The sequence below is a fragment of the Microtus pennsylvanicus genome, chromosome 22, assembly GCF_037038515.1.
Source record: "Microtus pennsylvanicus isolate mMicPen1 chromosome 22, mMicPen1.hap1, whole genome shotgun sequence".
Taxonomy (NCBI): Eukaryota; Metazoa; Chordata; class Mammalia; order Rodentia; family Cricetidae; genus Microtus; species Microtus pennsylvanicus.
The window spans coordinates 35,362,405-35,372,148 of NC_134600.1; positions in this window are offsets into that span (position 1 = coordinate 35,362,405).

Here is a 9,744-nt window from a genome sequence, read left to right on the forward strand (position 1 = left end):
AGAACTGCTCAAACGAGTTACTCTCACGAATTCAACGTTTAGCTTAAAAATCAAGCTCAATATAAGAAAATATACCCTTATTGGACTGGAGAGATGGCTCAGCCATTAAAGACTGGGCCTACAACCAAAATATAAGAAAATGAACACTGATATTAAACTTAGGTAGACGCCAAACAGTACTATCTGTTATTTAAGCATTCACAGGTATACGGTGGAGTAGGAAAAAGTGAAGGAAGATAACAAATTCAGAATGGTGATTACCTGTAAGCAGAAGAAAGAGAGATTTTAAGGAAAGATACAGGAGTTTTCAGAATATACTGTATGTTTTAAATAGACAGGTTAAATGGGTAGGTCCCCTGGTCTTTGTTGTTATATGTTGTTTTATGTATTGTTTTACCATGTAATGTTTCTAATACAATTTTGTATAATATGCTATTTCATTACATACAATTATCATAATGAATTAACTCTTAAATTGTGTAATGAAAAATTATATTCCCACTTAAGTGTTAATTATACATTCAAAACGTTAGTGAACATGTCTGAAATACTATACAAAAGTCAAATTATGGAATTAAAACTGGAAAGGAAAATATGGTATTATCTCTCACATTTTTTGGTTAAATTTTAAAGCTGCCTTCAAATCCTTTTGGAGATATCCAATATCTCCAAGTTAATTCTCTTTATGTTTTCTTTTACTTTTCTTGAGCTCCTGTGGAATCTTCACAGACATCATTTCCAGGTAATTTTTTAAAATTCTGTCTAGAATTACTTGTAGATTAGAACTGACAAAACCTTTTGGTTATAACTCAGCAGACCTTAATTCAGTTTAGTTTAATCAAAAGGCAGTTTGCTGATTACGGATACTGAAAAGCTCTGGGGAGTTTTAGCCGCGGACACAGCTGAAATAATGCTGCTGGGCTCTCCATCACCTACTTCTTACTGTTCTTTCCCAGAATGCCATAGGTCTCGGGCAAACCCTGGCAGCATGGTAGCCCCTGGACAGTCGAGGTTTGTTTTATCCTTAGAGGATTGAATCTGATTGGGCTGCCTGAGAGTCACGTGTCACCCCTCAAATCAGTGGCTGCCATAGAAGTGCAATTGTCCCAGTCTGGGGCATCTCCCCTAGAGCCCAGGGCAGAGACAGATGCATCTGAAGCCCACCCAGAGGGAAGGTGGGCCTCCTGAGGGAAGTGTACCCAAAGAAAGGTGGGGATGCGGAGCAGAGCCAGCAGCAAACATCCCCACTGTCAGCTGAGGGTGCACGTGTTCTTCCACTGACTCCCACTGGAAACTCATCCTATGTCAAGTCCTCTAAGAGTATCTGGTGAGTGCTGAGACAGGCTCATTTTCACGAGTAACATTCAAAGCAAGGTAAATTTTAACTTGTTTTGGTTTATTATTATTAATATTATTATTAATTATTTGATGCGGGATTCCCTTCTGTATGCTGTGAATATGTTTTATTACCATTGCTTAACAAAGAAGCTGCTTCAGCCTATGGCAGGGCAGAATAGAGCTAGGTGAAAAAACTAAACTGAATGCTGGGAGAAAGAAGGCGGAGTCAGGGAGAAGCCATGTAGCTGCCAAAGGAGACAGACACTGTGACATTACCAGTGCAGCCTCATGACAATACACAGATGAATAGAAATGGGTCAATTTAAGATATAAGGTTTAGTTAAAAATACACGTGAGCCATCAGTTTTGTAATTGACATAGTTTTGTGTGATTATTTGGGTCTGGGAAGTCAGAAAACAAATGCACAGTCTCCACTTACAATTATTATTATTATTATCATAATTATTATTATTATTATTAATTTGGTGGTGACCAAACACAGGGCAAATTATAAACAGACACTCTTCCCCTGAGCAATATACAAAATTCAGCCTAATGAATTTCAATTTCATTTAATAAAATGTCTGGACCATCATCAAACAGAGACCAGGGTTCCTATGCTCTCTAAAACAACAGCATTAAGTGTCTCTGTTGGATTCTTCAGCATGCCACCCCACAATGAAATTACATACAAATAATATTTTTTCCTGAAACCTTTCTAGTATAGTTAGACAAAAAAGAAGGATTTGCTTAATATTGTTGGATTCAATGCTATGTATGCTGATATAATGGGAAAAGTGTTCAGTAATGGGAAAATTATTCAGTGAAATACTCTGAGAAAATACTACCCACATTATCCATGTCTTCCTGTACCTGAGATGACAGAAAACGCAATAGGTGCTTTCAGAACACCTGACTTTTCACTGCAAAAAGAATTATTTTGGAATTCAGTCTTTGATTATCAGTGCTTACAACGTAAGCTTTCTGTAACACACACACACAGAAAGAGAGAGAGAGAGACAGAGAGAGAGACAGAGAGAGAGACAGAGAGAGAGTTGGAGAGATCTGTCCACTTTGTTCAATGAAACCTTCTGAGACATTTCCTTATAAAAATTTCCTCCCATTGAATACATGTTCAGAGTTCGGCTTATGAGCAGTTACACTGAATATAATTAATTCATTAATTATAGTTCAGCTGTAGAATGCCAGATCCTGTACCAAGCCATGATGATACAAAATGAGTGAGTTAAAGCCGAGTGGAAGAAACACATATGACTCTTGTGTAAGCAACATCTTGACAACATGAATGTTACAGATTCTGGTCCTTGCAGGAGCTGTAGAACACAGTCAGAGGCAGTGACTGTGCTGCTAGGAAATGTCTCAGTGAGTAAGAAATGCCTTAGGGGAGACTTGGGCTAAGTCTCAAGGACTAGAACTCCCCCAGGGACAAGAGAGTAGAGTAGGGGAGGAAGGAGTAGCCAAAGCATAGTAAACAGAGGCTGTACAAACAGGTGTCTAGCCAACCAATACAGGCTTACACAAATGCAATGTTCCAGCTAAAGTTGCAGGAAGCTCTCATACACCTGAGAAAAGCGCCTACAGAGAAATTCTATCACATAGTCACTGAGGTTTTATTTATTCATGTAATTATAATTAATGTTGTCTCAAAGCAGTCTAGTAGGTTACTTTTCTTTTTTTAAGATTTATTTATTTATTTATTTTGTATACAGTATTCTCAGTATTCTGTCTGCATGTATGCCTGTAGGCCAGAAGAGAGCACCAGATCTCACTACAGATGGCTGTGAGCCACCATGTGGTTGCTAGGAATTGAACTCAGGACCTTTGGAAGAACAAGCAGTGCTCTTAACCACTGAGCCATCTCTCCAGCCCTAGGTTACTTTTCTTGAGATGGCTATAGGCTAAGGATTAGGTTAAGGCCTAGAAAACTTTCCTTATTAAGGACCAGGTGATAAGTATTTGGGGCTTTACCGATTTAATATTATTTATATGATTATAAAAGATTGTATAGAACCATTGAACTTATAACAGGTATTTACGTGGACCAACTTCACGATCAAAGCACTGGTAGGTGGTCTACAGGAGGTCCTGGTCTTTGATTGTGCCTTGGATGTTGCACCCTGTAGAGTACTGTTCTTCACAGCAGAAGCATGGACATGGCAAACATCTTCCCATAAGCCCTTTTGCTTATAAGGTCCCTGATCCATTCCTGGGCTCTCTGCCCTTATGACCTAAACCTTTCCCATTAGGTCCCACCTGAACCCTGCTGCACTGAATATTAAACTGTTGACGACATGAACGTGGAAGGACAAGACCTTTCAAAGCACAGCTTTCGTTGCGGCTGCCCCAGGGGCTGGAATAGGTACATTTGTATGACTGGTTCTAACACAACCCAAATCCCCCAGACAGGTAACTTTTCCAAGATTTCTACTACATGAACCACAGGTGCATTTCTTCCTCACCATGCTGGTCTCAACTGTAAGCTCTTCCTATGACCCAAGAGGCCATGTGAAGGTCTTTCTCCTGCTGAAGAAAGATGTCTGTCTGGTTCATCCCTGCCCTAGAAAGGCAGAGGTAAGGAAACCTGTGTAGGTAAGTGACTTTTCTTGCTCCAAAGTGAGCTTCCATTTTCTGTTGTATGAGGCAGCTTGTTCATTCCTGGCAGCTCAGACTCAAAATAATCACACAGAAGCTATATTAATTAAATCACTGCTTGGCTTATTAGCTCTAGCTTTTTAATGGCTAGCTCTTACATCTTAATTTAACCCATTTCTATTCATCTGCGTATCGACATGTGTCTGTGGCTTACCAGCAAGGTTCTATCTGGCGTCTGTCTCTGGCAGGGCTACATGCCTTCTCCACAGCTACACCTTCTTTCTCCCAGCATTCAGTTTAGTTTTCCCTGCCTCGCTCTGTTCTGTCCTGCTGTAGGCTCAAAGCAGCTTTTTTTATTTATTAACCAATAAAAGCAACACATATACAGAAGGATCTCCCACACCAAGTTCCTATTGTAGAACGTCCGACTTGCTCTGCACACGTGTGGCACACAGGTGTGAACGGAAGTGACTATGTGCAGCTTACAGGGAACATGTCTGATTTCCTCCAAGTACAGTAAATCATAGTTAAGGTTTCAGTCTGGCCACGGAGGCCTAGTTAGCACACTGAAAAAAAATCTGTCATGTTTAGTGAATGTGTGGGTCTTAGACCACGAAACTCGCCCTGAGAGGCACAAAAATGCTCAAGACCTAGGAATGTGTGCCCCTCTTTTAGTGGTGGGAGGATAAACTTGGCCACCTCTGCTAATTTATTTCTCTCGTTCTTTGTCTTTATTTGAATTTGAGAAAGTTGTTAAGAATTAGTGGGAACTTGTTCATTCCAAACAATTTATCTCTATGAATTCCTCTTCTGTGTATGTCACATGTCAGAGACACACAATAAAGCCACCATTACTTGCCAGTTGCATGAACTTTGATCTTAAATGGGTCATGGGTCGGTCTCCAACAAAGTGCTAAATGTCCAGTAGTGAGCAACTGCCATGCCGATGATATTACGAGACTTTATTTTTCTCCCAGAAGACACAATGACATATTTTTGTCTTTATTTTTTAGTTAACAGCGAGAATATGAACATAGCTTAAAACTATAGACAATATATAGCAGTTCTATCAAAGACAAGCTTCCAGAATTACTTGATTTGGCACCATTTCTTTTTTTTTCCAAATAGATTAATGAGAAATTCATTAATATTTAATAAGAAAAAGGCCATTTACAAATTTTACCTTAAAATTTAAAGAAATAGAACTTTGAATTTTTTTTAAAAAAAAAACTGGTCACTGTTACATATTTCCTGTCAATGTAATAGGAGATACTGCAAGGAGAAATTTTTAAAGTTTCAAACTAGCCAATTCACTGTCATTTATATAACTCCTAGGAATATGCTAAGTATATCAAGTTTGACATTAAAACACTGGAGAAGGCTTTGATAACATGCCTAGTACTAGAGGTTTAGTATGAATATAGTAAATGAACTAATGAATGTATGTAAATGAACTTATGGATATATGTAAATGAACTTGGTCTGTGGTTGACCCCAGTCCTCTGTGTGTACAGTTGGCCCTCACTGGTGACCCCAGTCCCCTGTGTGTACAGTTGGTTCTCACTGGTGACCCCAGTCCCCTGTGTGTACAGTTGGTTCTCACTGGTGACCCCAGTCCCCTGCGTGTACAGTTGACTCTCACTGGTGACCCCAGTCCCCTGTGTGTACAGTTGACTCTCACTGGTGACCCCAGTCCCCTGTGTGTACAGTTGGCTCTCACTGGTGACCCCAGTCCTTTGTGTGTACAGTTGACTCTCACTCAAAACAAGCCACATGGGTCTGTTAACTGGGTCTATCTAACGTTCTTCAAATGCTACTTATCTCTGTTAGAGAATTTCAGTCCTGGATTGAAACGCTTTGCTTCTAAGGGCGTGTGTAGTACTGGGATGATAATCTAGCAAACATGGAGGGACAGCGTTAGAAAGTACATGAGGTACCTTTATTATTATTATTCAGATCAACTCAGTACACACCATTTTTTTACTAGCCTGAATCACAGATCAGGGAAAATGTGTGTGGTACCCATGGTATTGAGAGGGCAACAAGAATGTCACTCCTTCTGACATTTGAGTGTGGAGAATCCAAAACAAGTCATAAGGCTTGGTGGCAAACGCCTTAACCATCTCATCTGACCAGCAACACTTATTTTTAAAGATTTTTTTTTAGTTTCATGTGCATGCGTGTTTTGCCTGCATGTATATGCACTGTAATGTGTGCCTGTTTGCATGTATGCACACTACATGTGTGTCTGTGGTAGTTTCAATGTAATTGGCCCCCATAAGCTCATAAGGAGTGGCGCTTTGAGGAGGTGGTCTGGCCTTGTTGAAGTAGGTGTGACCTTGTTGGAGGAAGTGAGTCACTGTGGGGGCAGGCTTTGAGATTTCTCTTGCCCAAGCCTCGCTCAGTGTGACAGACATTCCACTTCCTGTTGCCTCTGATTAAGAAGAAGCCAGCACCGTATCTGCCTGCATGCCACCATACTCCTCTCTATGGTGATAATGGACTAAACCTCTAAACGGTGAGTGAGCCACCCCAAATAAATGTTTTCTTTTATAAGAATCTATTGTCTATTCAGCAATAGAAATTTTATAAGAATCTATTGTCTATTCAGCAATAGAATAGACAGTGCTTGTATATATGTATGTGTATTGTGTGTGTGCCTGGTGCCTGTAGCAGCCATAAGAGGGCTCCGGATACCCTAGGACTGTAGTTAAGGACTGCTGTAAGCTACCATGTGAATGTTGGAAACCAAGCCTAGGCCCTCTGCCAGAACTGCATGTGGTTGTTAATCAGAGTCATCGTGCCAGCCCCCAGTTCAAAATTTTATATATCAAAAATTATTGTATGCCAGTCCACATTAAATTTAGTGTTAGTGATTGTGTTGGGAAAGTACTGTACTGTGAAAAGCCATTTGTAATCATCTAAATTATGCTTCTGAAGAAGGTAGACCTTGATCACACAAAGCCAGAGACCCTGATGGTAGACTATAGCCAAACCAGTAGGTAGAAGATGGAGGTGGGTCTTGTATCTATTTGTTGCTTTCATTGGTTAATTAATAAAGAAACTGCTTGGCCCTCTGATAGGGTAGAATTTAGATAGGCAGAGTAAACAGAACAGAATGCTGGGAGAAAGAAGCTGAGTCAGACAGTCGCCATAATTCTCTCACTCCAGACAGACGCAGGTTAAGATCTTCCCTGGTAAGCCACCTTGTGGGCTACACAGATTATTAAAAGTAGGTTAGATCAATATGTAAGAGCTAGCCAATAAGAGGCTGGAACTAATGGGCCAGGCAGTGTTTAAAAGAATACAGTTTCCGTGTAATTATTCCAGGTAAAGCTAGCCGGGTGGCAGGATGCAGCCCTGCTGCTCCTATTACAACAGGTAGGCATCGCAAAAATCAATAAAAGGAGAAGCCCTTCATTTATAGAAGCCAGTGCTTTAATATCTGAACTGACTGGATGTGTATGAGCACAAGAAAGACATGGAAGTTGTAATTAGAGCTAAGCACATCATTCTAGCAGGGGAGGTAGAGTGAGAAACATAACTAGCTAGAGACCCTGTCAAACAATAACAATGTAAGTTACCATGCAGATACAATCTGCTTGGTCTGTGTAGTGCTATTTATATGTGTATGATATGAAGACTGACCACATGGTATTGGAGAGCCAATGAGGGCAGGGTCTCTTCCCTGAGGAAGACTTCTGCTCCCACTCTCAATATTCTTCAGGACACACACACACCACCACCACCACTACCACTACCACTACCAACAATGACAACAACAATAACAACAACTGCTTTTTGAGAGAGAGCAAGGGGCTACATGGAAGGAGTTGGAGGGTGGAAAAAGAAAGAGAATGGTGCATATAATTTTAAGTAAATTTTAAAAGTAAAAATTAGAATTATGAACCAGAAAAAAATAAAAGTAATTATATGGAGGTCCTATTTTTCCTCTTAATTAGTATACATTATAGAAATATAGATGGTAGAAAAAAGTAGATGAAAGTCGAAGGTCAGGCTGATAGGAAATTAAAATTGGCGAATAATCATTCTTATGGATATGGATGAGGCTGTAGGTGGAGTTATCACTTCCTCTCTCTCATCTCAACTTCTACTGTGAAGTGCTAATTGCTTTAAAAGTAACAATTCTGAATACGCGAATAGGTATTTTTCCCAGGGACTATAAGTAGCAAGTTTCGACACCTGGTGAATCATGTTATTTCTCGTCTCACTTAACAAATCCTTATAAGCAGCAAAAACTCCCCTGCGGAGGACTCATTTCTCTCAAAATGCTGGAGGCAGAAACCTGGCCCAGAAAAATGGAGGAGAAAGATCAGGAAACAGGAATTCTATAGCTGCCATCTCAAACAATGCTCTGTTCTCTGAACAAGGGTGGCAGACTCTTCACCACAGGGCACGACCTTCCTTCTGTCGAAACGTGAACTACCAGAAACTTAAAAATCTAAACTTAAAAGAGACAGATTTGTAGTCTCCCAAAATAACTAATTGTCCAATAGATTTCTAGAAACATAAAGAAAATGTTACTTTGGGTGACAAATTTCTATTGATGGAGACTGGGCTTTTCTTTTCTGACCACCTAGACCCAAATAATGACGCAGAAACTATGTTCATTACAACACTGTTTGGCCTATTAGCTCAGGTTTCTTATTAACTATCACATCTTAAGTTAACTCGTTTGTATTATTTTATATTTTACCACGAGGCTTGTGGTTTGTTACACCTGCTTCTCGGGCAGATATATGGCGTCTCTCTGACTCCACCTTCTTTCCCCTCCATATCTACTTGGATTTCTTGTCTGTCTTTATTCTGCCCTGCCATAGGCCAAAGCAGCTTCTTTATTAACCAATGGGGAAAAAAGCCATATTCACAGCATATAGAGGAATAGCCCACATCAAATTTGTTTAAAAGAACTTAAGCAAACACTATATTTTTTGTAGAATGTGCAGAACCAGCTGCCATCAATGAGATTATACTTCTATCCATGAAAGAAAAACCTCATGGTCCAAGAAATTACTTGTAGTAATAGGGAGCTGTGGGGCTGCGTCCCCAGCACCCCAGCCGCCTGGCTAGCTTATGCTCCGAAATAACAACACACAAATTGTATTCATTTAAACACTGCTTGGCCTTTTAGCTCTAGCCCTTACTGGCTAATTCTGATATCCCGATCAACCCATCTCTAATAATCTGTGAGCACCAGTCTTACCAAGAAAGATTCAGCATGTCTAACCTGGCGGCTTGTTTCATCGCGTGTGTCTGCCCGGGAGAGTGGAGCATGGCCTCTCTGCTCCAGAGAGCAGAGCTGTCAAGTCTGAGCTCACTTCCTCTTCCTCCCACCATTCTGTTCTGTTTACTCCTCCCACCTATGTTTTAACCTATGAGGCCAAGCAGTTTCTTTATTACTTAACCAATGACCTTCCTCCATCAATTACTTCTGAGATTCCCCTGTGTGTGGTAACATATCCAGTCAGCCTTGTCTTTTATATGCCTTGTTATCATATAAACCAACAGGAACACACACTTTGGTTGATTTTTATGTATTTTCTGTTCCCAAATGGACTTGGGATAGACCTAAAAAACATATAAAATTGAACAAGGGCTTGTAAGTTAAGGGTATGAACAAAAGAAGAAAGGAAAATATGGATTAGGGGCATAATAAGTACTACAAATAAGCCCCAAAAGACTGATTATAATACCTGGACCCTTGTTTTTGAAAAGCCAAAGACCATTCACCAAGCTTCTAACAGTGACTTAGGAAAGGGAAGAGCTACATCT